Raw genomic sequence first — 14,335 nt, 5'->3', positions numbered from 1 at the left:
GTAACAAAGAAAGGTCTCTCACTAACTATTCAGATCGGTTCGATTATTAAACATGCTGGGTATGGTTTATGAAATTTTATGCCAAACTCGGATCCGACCTGTTATCCGATTAAAATCTGCGATTTTCAATCTAAAAAGTTTAAAAAACATTATTTTACCGGGGTATGGACGGCTTCTGGTTTGTGAAATATTTATCGGATCTGGGTACGGTTTTCTATAAAAGATCCGATTCAAATCCAGATTCAGATCCGATACCGACACGCTTTAATCGGGTCCGGGTCTCTGCCCACTCATTTGGCGAAGGTCCGACCCGTTGACAGTGTAGACCCATAATAAATTTCCGGCCTCCGGCTGTGTTCCGGAGGGCGCGAATGGGCGGTGCGTCTGCGAATTCGAAATGGTGTGGAGCAGCGATCGCCATCGCAGCTGCAGCTGCAGCTGCAGCTGCAATCTCTGCATCCGCAACGATCTCGAGTAATAGATACCTCTCTCTCTCTCTCTCTCTCTCTCTCTCTCTCTCTCGGGGAGGGGATTCACTTTGGAAACCCTAGATTCTGTGATCCATCCGTCGGTCTAAAGCCTTTGATCTTGGTAGCTTCGAACCCTTGGGGTTTCCATTTGTGTTTGAATTCGGGTTTTTCTTTGCTTTCTGGACGTGGCAGTTTTCTTCTGGAGGAAGAAATCAAAGGAGTTGGAAGGTCGGGTCGGGGAGTTGGAGGCATCGCTGCTGTCGGCGTTGGGGAAATGCGCCGCTGAGCTGCAAGGCCGGATTCGGGCTCAGCAGATCGATTCGGGAAACCATTCTCGTCACAGTACCTTTTTTCGTGATGAATTTGTCGGTTTTGTTACTTTTGTATTCCTCGTCTGTCCGATGGGTTCCGATTGATACGCGGTCCAATTTTGCCGTTTCATTAGACTAATGTGATTTTACTCCTACTGGTCTTTGGTGTTTTGTATGTACCCAATTATAGGATAAGGTTGGGGTTGCGTTATACTCCAGAATTTCAATAGAGGAGTGGGTTATATTTCTTGGATCAGCGGAAAATTGGAAATTGTTGCAAGAAATTAGTGGTTGTAGTGTTTGGGGTTCTGTATGAGTGAGTCGTGTTTAAGTGGGTAAATTTACAATATAGAATTCTTTGTCAAAAGGGTGGCGGTAGGTCATGGTTTTGGAACCTTGGTTGCTTATATTAATCGGCTATATGATTATCTGATTTCATTTTTTTTGCTTTTATAGGTGTCCTTGATTTTTCACGTTAACCTAGTTTCAAGTTGTCAAGCCACGAAAAAGTTTGTTCCTAGATAGCTATGAATATGATTTATGTGTAAAGGAAACGTATTTGTAAAAACCAAAACAAAGGTTGGTATAAAACTGAGATCTCGTTGCTCAAATAAGTAAGCTGGGTGGTTAGAGTGGCACTATCTTAACCGAGGGATCTTGGGTTAGAATCCCAATTGGGTAGGCTCCAGCTTAATGAAAAACCTGGATCCGGACCTGAGTAAGTTCCAACAGAAAAAAATCCAACATGATTGGTGCTAACTCGGTAAATGTCAAACAGCTAAACCGTTCAACATAACTGAATGACCTAAAAGCGCAGCCGACTAATAAAACCAATGATAACAGAGAAAATATCAATTAATTTTCTTGTTTTTGTTATCTGTTTACTTTCAAATACTGTAACGTAGATTGTCCTTATTTTTTTGTTGTTTTTCTATTGTAACCTACCGTGCCAAGAATGCCACAAACACAAGATTCTCTCATTTGCCAAGAATGACAACCAAAAGTCTTTGTACGAGCATATCTTGCAATTACTAAATCTGCAAGTGTCTCTAAGTTACCTTGCACTGCCTACCGTAGCCACAATAACAATTCATTGAGCAATCCCATGAAACCCACTTAGATGGAAGCTTGCTTCTTGCTAAAGCATGTCTATATTTGGGCATGTATCTTTTTGTTGTTTCCATTGGATCTTGTTTTGTCATAGTTGATTCCATTATATGTTGCATTTGGACATTTGTGTAAATGTTTGAGCTCTAAATGGATGATTGACATTTAAAGGTGGCTTGTTTATGACTTAGGGTATTATTGGTGTGGTAGTTATGTATAAAGCTGAAAGTATGCATAAGACATCATGGAACATGAAACTCCCAGGACACATCAATCATAAGTGATTGTAATATTTGAACCTTACAGGCATTAAGGAAAGTGGTGACATTGCATGGATCTGATAAGTCGGAGGCAGCTTCATACCCATTGAGACCTATTGGTGTTGTGGAATCTTGCTATTCCACTTGGTACATGGATTTGCGTCAACACATGTTTGTACTTTTCTCTTTGTGCTTGCGTGTCTATTTACAAATTTATTTACCATGAAAAGTAATGTTTTCTCTTGCACTTTTTTTAGTGGATTGTAATCTCAGCTTCTCATGCACATACAATTACTGTTTTGAATAATTGAATGAATCAAGTTAGCTTTTTTAATGAAGTTTGCAGTAACATGCATAGAATATTTATCTTGTTTAATAATACATCACATCTTACTTTTCTCTAACGCGTGGAGACATCAAAATTATAATTTCAAGAGACAAAATAACTGATAAGTGCATCCCCTGTTTTCCTTGTTCATAAGTCAAAAACATTCTTTAAAGTTATACAAAGCATAGTTACCATAACACTAGATGAGCATGAGAAGTGATGTGTGAAGCAGAAATTGGGAAACAAGTGTTACAAAATAGTATGAAATGGGAAGTAGGATATGGTTGTCAAGCTGTTACAATTCTTGATTGTAACAAGAGTGGGAAAAGTGGAGAGAGAGAGCGAGAACAAATTTGCTTCAATTCCAGGAGAAGCAACCTCCAAGATCCGTAGAGTGGGCAAAACTCATTAACATTCATCAATCCCCCATTTCAAGAGAGAATACTTATTTATGGACACAGTGGATCTGGATCTTAAAATGGCCAATCCATCTACCTATCTAGACCCATTTACTTATTTTGATCATTTTGGCCCTAAGCCTCGAGCCCAACTACATTATGGACCTCAGTCCCAATTATAAACCCAATTTCCTAATTCCAAGTACGTATCAATTCTCCTCCCCTTGGAATTCATCTTGTCCTCAAGGTGCGCAAGCATGGCTAGAGTTCCAACAATAATCTTGACAACAGGGTTCTTACTAACATCTTGATTTTCTTTAATATGGGAAGTTGGTATCATATGGTGGGTCATTTGCAGTTTCTCACAATATACTTCAAAATTCTGTGGTAAGTGAACTGGTCTACCTGAATTTTGAAGCCACCGGATATGTTTATGGTACTATGATTGAAAATTTTAGCTTGCAAACACCCAATTGATAGGTTGTAGATAGGGGTGTGTTATCATCGAAAATTTTTTTCCTCCCTCTGCGAGAGAGAAAAACGATTCTGAGAGTCAAACTCGACCAAAGTTTTGAAAATTGTTTTTGAAAATGACTCGCCTTCGTTTTAAAATTACGGGAAAATTCTGTAGAATGGGACTCGCCTGTCGGTACAAGGTTCAACCGTTTCTGGCGCCTTTACTAGGGGTAATTGAACCAAGGATCAACGTGTGCTTTGCTAGGCTCAAATATCTAATTCGTGCTCTATTTCCTAAATGCACAGAGAAGGCATGTGCTATGAAGTTTTTAAAAAATGCACATTTTGAAAAGATGATGTTTGCTTCTGATATTTTGAAAAATACTTAGAAAAGGAATTCATTGAAAATCGTGAATTACATTGGAAAATATCTCTTGGAAGAAGGAAAAATTCACTTTACGAGGGAAAAGGATTAAAACTTTGTGAGAATTTGATTTTCAAGAAAAATTTCACAGAATTTTTGAGAAAATTGATGAAATTGAGAAATGTGTTCAAAGAAGTAGGCATATAGCCTTATGAAATATTTTTATGATGCAAACTAAATGAAATGAATGAATGAACATAGATTTGAAAGATATTTTCAAAGGAATTTTGAGAAAATTATTTGAGAAATACAGTGATCTTGAAGTTAGCCTAAGAGTGTAGGCTAAATGTGGCTTATACGAAGATGAAAAATCTGGGTCTCATTCGTATTCTGACTATGGCCATAAATATGAACTCCACCGAGTTTGTCAATGTTAGAAAGTGACTTGAAATACATTGGGTTCAATAATGAACCCATATCTATGCACGTGAAGTGCAAATATACCCATTAAAGGGAAACAACATAAGCACATAATGTGCTAACACATAAAACCCATAAAAAGGGAAAAATATGACATAAAGTCATAAGTTGCATATCATTGAAGAATAATGGAGAAGGGGTAAAAATCTCATTACAATGGAGCATAAGCTCCCTCAAGAAGTAAGAAAATACAAAGGGGAGAGCCCCTATTTATAAGCAAGAAAAGGAGCCACAAAGGGGGCTCCCAAGAGAGTCGTTGGGAGCCCCCAACGGTCACATATGTGACCGTTGGAGGCTCCCCAACGACTCTTTAGGGAGCCTCCCTATGTGGCACAAAAGCCGAAAATAAAAAAGGGAAAAAATAAGAAAAATAAAAAATAAAAATGGTAAATTACAAGCAATATTCCAAAGTGGAATATGCGCAAAACAGGAATTTACAGAAATACCCTTTTGGGTGAATAAAGAATATATATTTATATTCATATATATATATATATATATATATATATGTATATGTATCTATATATATATGAATATAAATATATACGAGATTACAAATGACGATAATACACATATTTTAACATCCCCCCTCAAACTTTGCGGGGAAAAACCCGAAAGTTTGGAAAAACAAAGGGAAGTCTTGAGACGAAGTCCAATTCTTCAAAAGGCTTTAAGGAAAAACTCCATCTTCATGATAGTTTGAGCTAGATCTTCAAGTCCAATTCCCCATCAATCGAATCCATGATGTATCTAATGTTCCACATCTTAGCGATCCTGTAGAAAATCAACAAAGAAACAAATAAAACATATCTTGGCACTTTTACTCAAATGGACCATTTCTAACTAGCATAATTATGGATGACACATGTTAGAAATTATGCAAATTATGCAGAAATGACACTAAAGTTTCAAAATCATACATCATGTTAAAACAAACTGAGCGGAAGTAAATTATGCAAAAATAAATTGCAAGAATGCATAATGCATTCATAAGGTCCAACATTGGACAAATATAACCCCATAATGGGGAATAACAAAATGATCCACGAAGGGATACCACAAGAAGCCTACGAAGAGGCATAAAATACATATGCTTTATTGAATGAGAGCCCAAAAAAGGCCATAAAGAGCATATGCATATACGAATCATTATATGAATTGATACTCAAAGAACTAAAACATGCTTCAAATATGTAGTGAAGTTCCAAATAAGAGAAACGAAGTCTCCAAGCATACTTTAGTCAAAATAAGCCCAAGAGTTCACAAGGTTTTTAAAAACATTTATGAAAGTCACACTTAATTGAAAAAAAAGGAAAAAAAAACATTTTACATATAAGGGTGGCAAAAACCATAAGCACTTAATATATAGATTAAATGCTAATAAATCAACTTGATATGCATATCAAAAAGATGATTTACTTGAAAAACACAAGTCATGAATGAAATTTTACAAATTTCAATAATAGTTTATTCATTACAAACAACTTTCTCATTAGTCCTCCAAAACCCATAAATCAAGTGTATAAGCTACTAGATCAAGAATATAAAGCCATTAAAGGCAAAAGACACACACAAAGGTGTGTAAACGAACCTCTTGTCTACATATAATAATACTTGAAATAAGTGCATCTACGACAAGAGCAAGAGAATACATGCCAACATGGACTAAAAAGTATCTCTTGTCTACGTAAAAATACACTTAAAACCAAGTATGTTCAGCTACTAGAACAAGAGTAATAAGCCAACCATGGGCTAAAACATAATACATCTCTTGTCTACATAAGATGGCACTTGAAATGAGTGAAATAAGCCAACCATGGGCATACATCTAAGCGACTAGAACAAGAACACAAACGCCAACATGGACTAAGATCACACACGATGGTGTGAATCGACGTGTCTTGTCTACATATAAGATCACTCAAGACAAGTGTGTTCAGCTACTAGACCAAGAGAGCAAAAGCCAACAAAGGGCTAAAAACACACGAAGGTGTAATAAGATTCTTGTCTACATATGATGACACCTAGATAATGGGCATAAAAGGAAAGGACTTTTGAGGCAATAAAACTTGTAATGACAACATATAAATAAAACCTCGAATGAAACAATATTTCTTTTTAAAAAAGAATACTCATAACAATAACATTTTGGAATAAATTCATGTAAAAAGTATCTTCAACAAGATACTACAATCGATAAAATAATATTCTTGAGAACAAATGTGTGAACATACACACACCAAGAACACTTGTGAAAAAACACAAGAACACATGTGCACAACAAGCACAACATACAGAATCACAAATGTGCAAGTGCACTCATAAGATTCTTAAACAAATAAAAGGTTGGGCTATAATCCCAAAACACCTTGATTTTAAATATACCTTAAAACATTTAAGGTTTCAAACACCATATGTCCATCACATTTACATAGAGGCATCCATAATATCAATGGCCACAAGAGAAAAAATGAGTGGCACACTCATAATTAGAGATCAAATAACAAATCATTTTAGAGTCCCAAGGTGCCCATAACTCACCTCAACAACCATCTATAATATGGAAGGTGGACAATCTAAAATGATATAACACGAGGTGCCCATAACTCACCTCGACAAACATCTCTAACATAACAAAAATAAGGCCAAATAAATGATGCATTAAATAACATGTGATGGACAAATATAAGTGCCACAAAAGGGCAGTAACCACATAAGGAATCATTTTCCAAATAAAAGTTTTTACCAAGAGGACCGATTAACAAATTGAATCAAAGGTCCAATATAATCCATCAAAACAATTTTGCATAAACACGAATTATGCTTAATCTTCAAAAGAAGTCTTGTACCAAAAAAGACTTATTAAGCAACAAACACAGCAACATAAAGAATTCATCAAGACAATCAAGCTTTTAATCAAAGAAATCATAAGAACCGTAATGGTTCACAAAGAAGGCTTTAACACAATACTCAAGGAAAGAATATTCAAAAAACACTTGAAAATTTATAGATTTGGAATTAAATCCCATACAACAATTTTAAAATATTCTTTGATTGTGATGAGATATGCGGACACATACAAAGTGCTATAAGCACTTACAATGATTTAACAAGAACTCAATATCTAAATTCATTATATTTTTCACAAAAGAAATGTGCATAAAGGCTCCATAATGCAAAAAAAATGTCTACGAAGAGACAATACACATGTAAGCACACAAGGCTTTATAAAAGATGTGCACGAAGGCACTCATACAATACTTGAACAAATACACACCAAGGTGTAAACAAACATGTACTAAGGCATGTATATCATAAAAAAGAGGGAATGCATACAAGCGCAAAATATTTGAGAAGCAAATGTGCACAAAATACAAAAATACACAAAAGTGAGCAAGTATGCACTTTATAAAAAGGGCAATGCTTGAAATTCTCAAATTTTAATTATGTAATTACATGCTTGATAAGTGCAATTGAGGACAAAGAAAACCATATTATGCCCAATGTAGGCATCTTTAAAGATATTATTAAGAGGTTTCGAAACCTTATGAAAAATACAAACCAACAAGTTTATAAGGATGAAAAATGAAATCATTTATACCAAAAAGGATGTAATAGATGAACTATGCACTCTATGTGGGAAATTCCTTTTAAAACAATCTTTCCTAATGGTTTATCATAGATAATTTTTCAAAAAAGAAACATTGAAAAACTTTTTAGGAGTTCTTATAAGTCATCATTAACAAGAACTACTTTAGGATTCAACAAAGATTTTAGATGTGAGAGATTCTCATATAATGATTATATCAAATTTTTCAAAAATGCACTAAAATCCATAATCAAGAGGGGAACTCGAATCAAATTAGGGTTCATATGAGAGTTAAAAAATTTTAAGCAAAGATCATTATTTTAGCAAGAAATCATATATATAATTTTTAAAAGTTAACTTATAGGTCAATCATGAAATATTTATATAAGAACTATAAATCTCACATAATTGAAGGTAATTTTTTTAAAAACATAAATTTCTATTATATGCGATGAGTAGTTCGAAAAACACGAATTTTATATTTGGACAACAAACGATTTCACCAAATTTAAAAGGAGATATTTTCAAAATATATGAGCACACGAAATGTGAAAAGAAATAATTCAACTATCATGACCATTAAATGAACAAACTATATGCAAGAAACATATTTTCAAATGCATAATACTTTTAAGAAAAGGGATACATACCGAATAACTTCAAAAGCATAATACTTTAGGAAGAGCAATGAATACTTCACCATTTCTTGAGCGACACGCTTTCCGTTGCACCAAAGGACAACCCCATCGTGACCTCGCTTTGATACCATGTTAGAAAGTGACTTGAAATACATTGGGTTCAATAATGAACCCATATCTATGCACGTGAAGTGCAAATATACCCATTAAAGGGAAACAACATAAGCACATAATGTGCTAACACATAAAACCCATAAAAAGGGAAAAATATGACATAAAGTCATAAGTTGCATATCATTGAAGAATAATGGAGAAGGGGTAAAAACCCCATTACAATGGAGCATAAGCTCCCTCAAGAAGTAAGAAAATACAAAGGGGAGAGCCCCTATTTATAAGCAAGAAAAGGAGCCACAAAGGGGGCTCCCAAGAGAGTCGTTGGGAGCCCCCAACGGTCACATATGTGACCGTTGGAGGCTCCCCAACGACTCTTTAGGGAGCCTCCCCATGTGGCACAAAAGCCGAAAATAAAAAAGGGAAAAAATAAGAAAAATAAAAAATAAAAATGGTAAATTACAAGCAATATTCCAAAGTGGAATATGCGCAAAACAGGAATTTACAGAAATACCCTTTTGGGTGAATAAAGAATATATATTTATATTCATATATATATATATATAGATATATATATACATATATATATATATATGTATATGTATCTATATATATATGAATATAAATATATACGAGATTACAAATGACGATAATACACATATTTTAACAGTCAACTCCCTAAAAGCTCGTGCACGTGTCATTCGTGTCAACCATAGTGGATTTCGAAAAATGCATGAATTACCATACATTCACATGCTAATATTTACGAAAGCAAACTATATGCAATGCACCCTATTCTATGCGGGAAATGTAAAATCTTATTCTAATATTACATCTGATATTACATCAAATAATGAATAAGAAAATGAAATAAATGAATAAAGTCTTTCACTTGAATATCCCTGCAAAACTAGAAAATGGGTTAACACATAACTCCGCCTGTGTATAACTCTTTAGTTATACACCGCCGATCCTAAGCCCGGATAAAGGAGGAGGGTTGCGGTAGGCCAGTGACAGCCAACATAAAAACTTAGTCATACCCTATGAATATGAATCAACATGAGAATTTCGTTGGGACATTCCCTACTAAGTCACGCGTTGTACTCTATAGGCCCGGAGGCAGTGATAAATGGGCAAGGGTTGCTAGGTCGTCGTCCGGAAGCGACGCGTCACACCGGCGCCCGAGTGTGGTGTCAAATAGGCAAGAGTTCCCTCACTTTGTTGGACGGGCGGGGGTAAATAACTTAGTCCAAGACCATAAAATTAGGTTAGCCACTTGGAACATAGGGTCTTTAACTGGTAAGTTGGTAGAGTTAGTAGATGTTATGTGTAGGAGAAAGATTGATATTTTATGTCTACAAGAGACCAAATGGGTAGGTGAGAAAGAAAAAGTGATAGAACCTTGGGGATATAAGATTTCGTATACAAGAATAAATAGGAATATGAATGGAGTTGGGATTGTTATGAGTCGTGAGTTTATAGATAATGTAGTTGAGGTCCGTAAGAAGGGTGATAGGATTTTACTTATTAAATTAGTATTATGTACAAATATTATTAATATTATTAGTGTTTATGCACCTCAAGTAGGTTTAGATGATTCCATTAAGCATCAATTTTGGGAAGATTTAGATGGAGTAGTATAAGGAATATCTTATGGAGAAAAGCTTTTCATCGGCAGTGACCTTAATGGACATGTAGGCATTAGTAGGGATGGATTTGAGAGTATCCATGGAGGCTATGGTATAGGAGAAAGAAACGAAAGTGGAGAAAGGATTTTAGATTTTGGTTTGTCCTATGATATGATCTTAGCAAACACTTGGTTTAGGAAAAGGGAGTCTCACCTAATAACATTTAAAATTTGGGTTAATACGAGTTAGATAGATTTTTTCCTACTTAGAAAGAGAGATAGGGGTTGTTGCATCGATTGTAAGGTTATACCGGGAGAAAGTATAGCTACACAACATAGAGTCTTAATTTTAGATCTTAGAATTAGATAATGCCGCAAAAGGGATAGACATAGGATAGATAGAATTAAGTGGTGGGCACTAAAAGGAGCTAAACAAGGAATGTTTGTAGAGCAGGTAGTTAAGGAAGCTGATTGGTGTCTCGAGGAGGATTCAGAATCAATGTGGAATAAGATAGCGGGTGGCATGAAAAAGGTGGCTAAGGAGGTATTGGGTGAGTCTAAAGGCGGTGCACCGCTAGGTAAGGATACATCGTGGTGGAACGAGGATGTCAAATTAGCTATTAAGGTTAAAAGGGAGTGTTATAGAAATCTAACTAAGAGTCGTAATAATGAGAATTTGGAGAAGTATATGATAGCAAAAAAGGAAGTTAAAAAAGTAGTTCGAAACGCGAGGGATAAGGTATATAAGGAGGTTTATGACAAGTTGGATACCAAAGAGGGCGAGAAGGATATTTATAGGCTTGCAAGGATGAGAGATAGGAAATCAAGGGATCTGGGTATGGTTAGATGTATCAAAGATGAAACGCAAAGGGTTTTAGTCAAAGATGATGAGATTAAGGAGAGATGGAAAAATTATTTTGATAAGTTATTTAATGAAAGTCATGCTCAGGATCTTGGAGACTTCTTCATTCCTTTTCATGAGATGAATCGTGATTTCATGCGCAAGATTCAAAAGAAAGAAATTGCTGAGGCTTTGAAGAAAATGAAATCAAGAAGGGCAGTTGGCCCAGATGGTATACCTATCGAGGCTTGGAAATGCTTGAGAGAGAAAGGTTTAGAATGGTTGACAAATCTTTTTAACAAGATTTGACCGACAAATAAGTCTTAGAATTCCACCTTGGTACCTGCATTGAGAAAACGAGAGAGAGAGAGAGAGAGAGAGAGAGAGACGAAGAAAGGATTACGAGAAGGGGGCTGCGGCTCACGATTTCTTCATCAGAAATTGTGACCTAATGCCTATATTAATACACTTAAGTGTACATAGTGGGTCGGGTCGGGTCGGGTCTGGTGTATTATCCGAACTCGGATACAAATAAAAAAAAACATACAATTAAAAACAGACTTATACAGGAATGGAATTCGGGTCTGGTACAGGATCCAGACCCGAAACACTATTCACCTTTTTCACCCCCCCTCAAGTTGATCATGGTTATGGACCATGCACAACTTGCCTTTAAGCATCCAAAAACGATCATTGGTTAACCCTTTCGTAAATAGGTCCGCAACTTGTCTTTCAGTATTGACGAACTCAGGCTCAATTTCTTTTTCTTCAACTTTCTGTCTCACAAAGTGTTGGTCAATCTCAATATGCTTAGCACGACTATGATGTACTGGATTGAATGACATGTTTATAGCACTTTGGTTGTCACATAGCAAGATAGTGTGGGTGATCTTTTCTCCTACTTCAGTCAGTAGATGTCTGATCCATGTGACTTCGGCAGTAGCAACAATCATAGATCTATACTCAGCCTCAGTACTTGATCTAGCGATAGCCTTTTGTTTTCTACTGCTCCAAGAGACTAAATTTCTTCCAATGAAGACACAATGTCCTGATGTGGATCTTCGTTCACCAGGATCTCCTGCCCAGTCTGCATCACAATATACAGTGAGTCTATGATCATCTTTGTCATATGGTTATGGTGAGTATGTCAATCCATCCCCAATAGTCCCTTTCAGATATCTAAGGATTCTCTTGACAACTTCCATATGTCCAGTACGTGGCGCATGCATAAATTGAGACACTTGATTGACTGAATAAACAATATCAGGTCTAGTGAATGTGAGGTATTATAGCATTCCTATTATGCTTCGATACCTGGTGGGGTCATCACACAGATAGCACGCTCGGAGTTCCCAGAGGTTTGCAGTCTTTCATGCCTGCCTTGCTGAGAACATCTACGGTGTACTTGTGCTGAGTGAGTGTCAAGCCATGAGCCTGATTATCAACTTCTACACCAAGAAAATAGCGTAGAGCTCCAAGATCTTTCATTTTGAACCTCTGACCTAGTAAGTCTTTTACTTCTTGGATGTGGGCCGCAGAGTTTCCTATGATAACAATATCATCGACATATATTAGTAATAAAGTGGTCACAGTCTGACTTCTGAAAATAAACAATGAGTGGTCCAGCATGGAACGTGAAAATCCATGTTTCTGAATCTCTAGTGAGAAGCTGTCAAACCAAGAGCGAGATGCTTGCTTCAGACTATAGATAGCTCTTTTTAACCTGCACACATGAGTTTTACAATTTTGTTCTTGATATCCAGGGGGTTGCTCCATGTACACTTCCTCTTTCAAGTCCCCATGCAAGAAAGCATTTTTTACATCAAGCTGACTCAACTTCCATCCATGTTCAACAGCCAGAGAAATAATAATTCGAATTGTTCCCATTCTTACAACTGGACTAAAAGTCTCATCATAGTTTTGCCCTGCTTCTTGAGTGAATCCTTTTGCCACGAGCCTTGCCTTGTATCGTTCAATGGTTCCATCTGGCTTGTACTTTATCTTGTAGACCCATTTACATCTGACAACATTTTTGTCAGGTGGTCTGGGAACAACTTCTCAGGTTCCACATTCATGCAAGGCTTGCATTTCATCATTCATGGCTTCTACCCACTTGGTAGAAGTGGCTGCCTGATAGTACATAGTGGGCTCATCTTCCTTATTGAGAGCAGTTAAAAAGAGTTGAAGATCCAAGGAGAAGTTGTTATAGCTAACCCACCTGTCAATGGGATGTCGTATGTGGCTTGATTTTTTGACCTCAAGAGTGTGAGAAGGAGTCAGATTGTTGACTGAGACATGATCTGAATGGCTTGATGTTGTCGGTCTCTGTCTAGAATAAACAATGCCTTTGTATCTGCCCGGTACTTTCTCTGAATTTTGTGGCCCCGACGTCTCAGTGTTCTCAGACATCTCTTCTTCTTGTTGCACGCAATCTGATGAACATGCTTCATTGGAGCCAACAAAAAGTTTTGAACTCAACCAAAGATAGTAAACTTCAGTTGGTATATTCGTTGCATTAGCTCTGTCATCAAAATTTTGTTCATCAAAGACAACATTTCTTGAGATTCTGATACGTTTGTTGGTGGGATCATAACACCGATATCCTTTGTAGTCATCTGCGTATCCCACAAACCTACACTTCTGGGCCTTGTCCTGAAACTTGTTTATCAGGGACCGATCAATATGCACATAGCAAACACATCAAAAAATACACAGATCATGATAACTAGGAGGAACTCCAAAGAGACAGTGATAAGGAGACTTATTTTCCAAAACGACCATGGGCAATCTATTTATCACATCCACGACATAATGAAAAGATTCTGTCCATAGGTTGATGGGAAGAATGCTGTCATGAAGCATACTCATGGCACTTTCAACAATATCTCTATGTTTTTGTTCAGCAATGCCATTTTGTTGAGGAGTGTGAGGACAAGACACCCTTCTTCCTATTCCGTTATTTCGAAGAAAAGAAATAAAATCACGGGATGAGAATTCCCTACCTCCATCACATTAGAAAAATTGAATGAACTCAGAAAATTGATTTTTGACCAAGGAAAGGAAATTTTGAAACAAAGAGAAGACTTCTGACTTATTTTTTATGAAATATATCCAAGTGTATCGAGAATAACTATCAACAAAGATTAGATAATCTCTGCTTCCAGACCCAGAGACAATTGGGGCAGGTTCCCACACATCAGAACAATTAATCTCAAAAGGTTTTGAAGCTCTCTTATTAATGGAATGAAAAGGCAATACATGACTCTTACATGAAAGACAACTAGAACATTTATGACTACTCTCATCCCCATTAAGACTTTCTTTTGGAATGAGATGATTAGAAACAAGTTTCTCA

The 14,335-nt window shown here is 36.4% G+C and overlaps 2 long non-coding RNA genes across 3 annotated transcripts in view; both read left to right on the top strand.

Moving 5' to 3' along the window:
- Positions 1 to 373: 373 nt before the first annotated feature.
- LOC149835036 (uncharacterized) lies at positions 374 to 1,219 on the top strand. Its single transcript, XR_016432814.1, has 2 exons — positions 374 to 474; positions 663 to 1,219. It is a non-coding gene; the product is annotated as an uncharacterized LOC149835036 (long non-coding RNA).
- Positions 1,220 to 2,078: 859 nt separating this feature from the next.
- Positions 2,079 to 14,335, top strand: part of LOC149835035 (uncharacterized) — a 28,189-nt gene continuing 15,932 nt past the window's right edge. The window contains exon 1 of one of the 2 annotated variants that reach the window (XR_016432813.1): positions 2,079 to 2,319. This is a non-coding gene — a long non-coding RNA (uncharacterized LOC149835035). The remainder of the gene's footprint in view (positions 2,320 to 14,335) is intronic. The other variant, XR_016432812.1, reaches the window with a different exon arrangement.

This window comes from Nuphar pumila, chromosome 6 (assembly GCF_984573655.1).
Source record: "Nuphar pumila chromosome 6, dmNupPumi1.hap1.1, whole genome shotgun sequence".
Lineage (NCBI taxonomy): Eukaryota > Viridiplantae > Streptophyta > Magnoliopsida > Nymphaeales > Nymphaeaceae > Nuphar > Nuphar pumila.
Note: the sequence above shows the minus strand (reverse complement) of the source record. Positions and strands in the feature narration are given on the sequence as shown.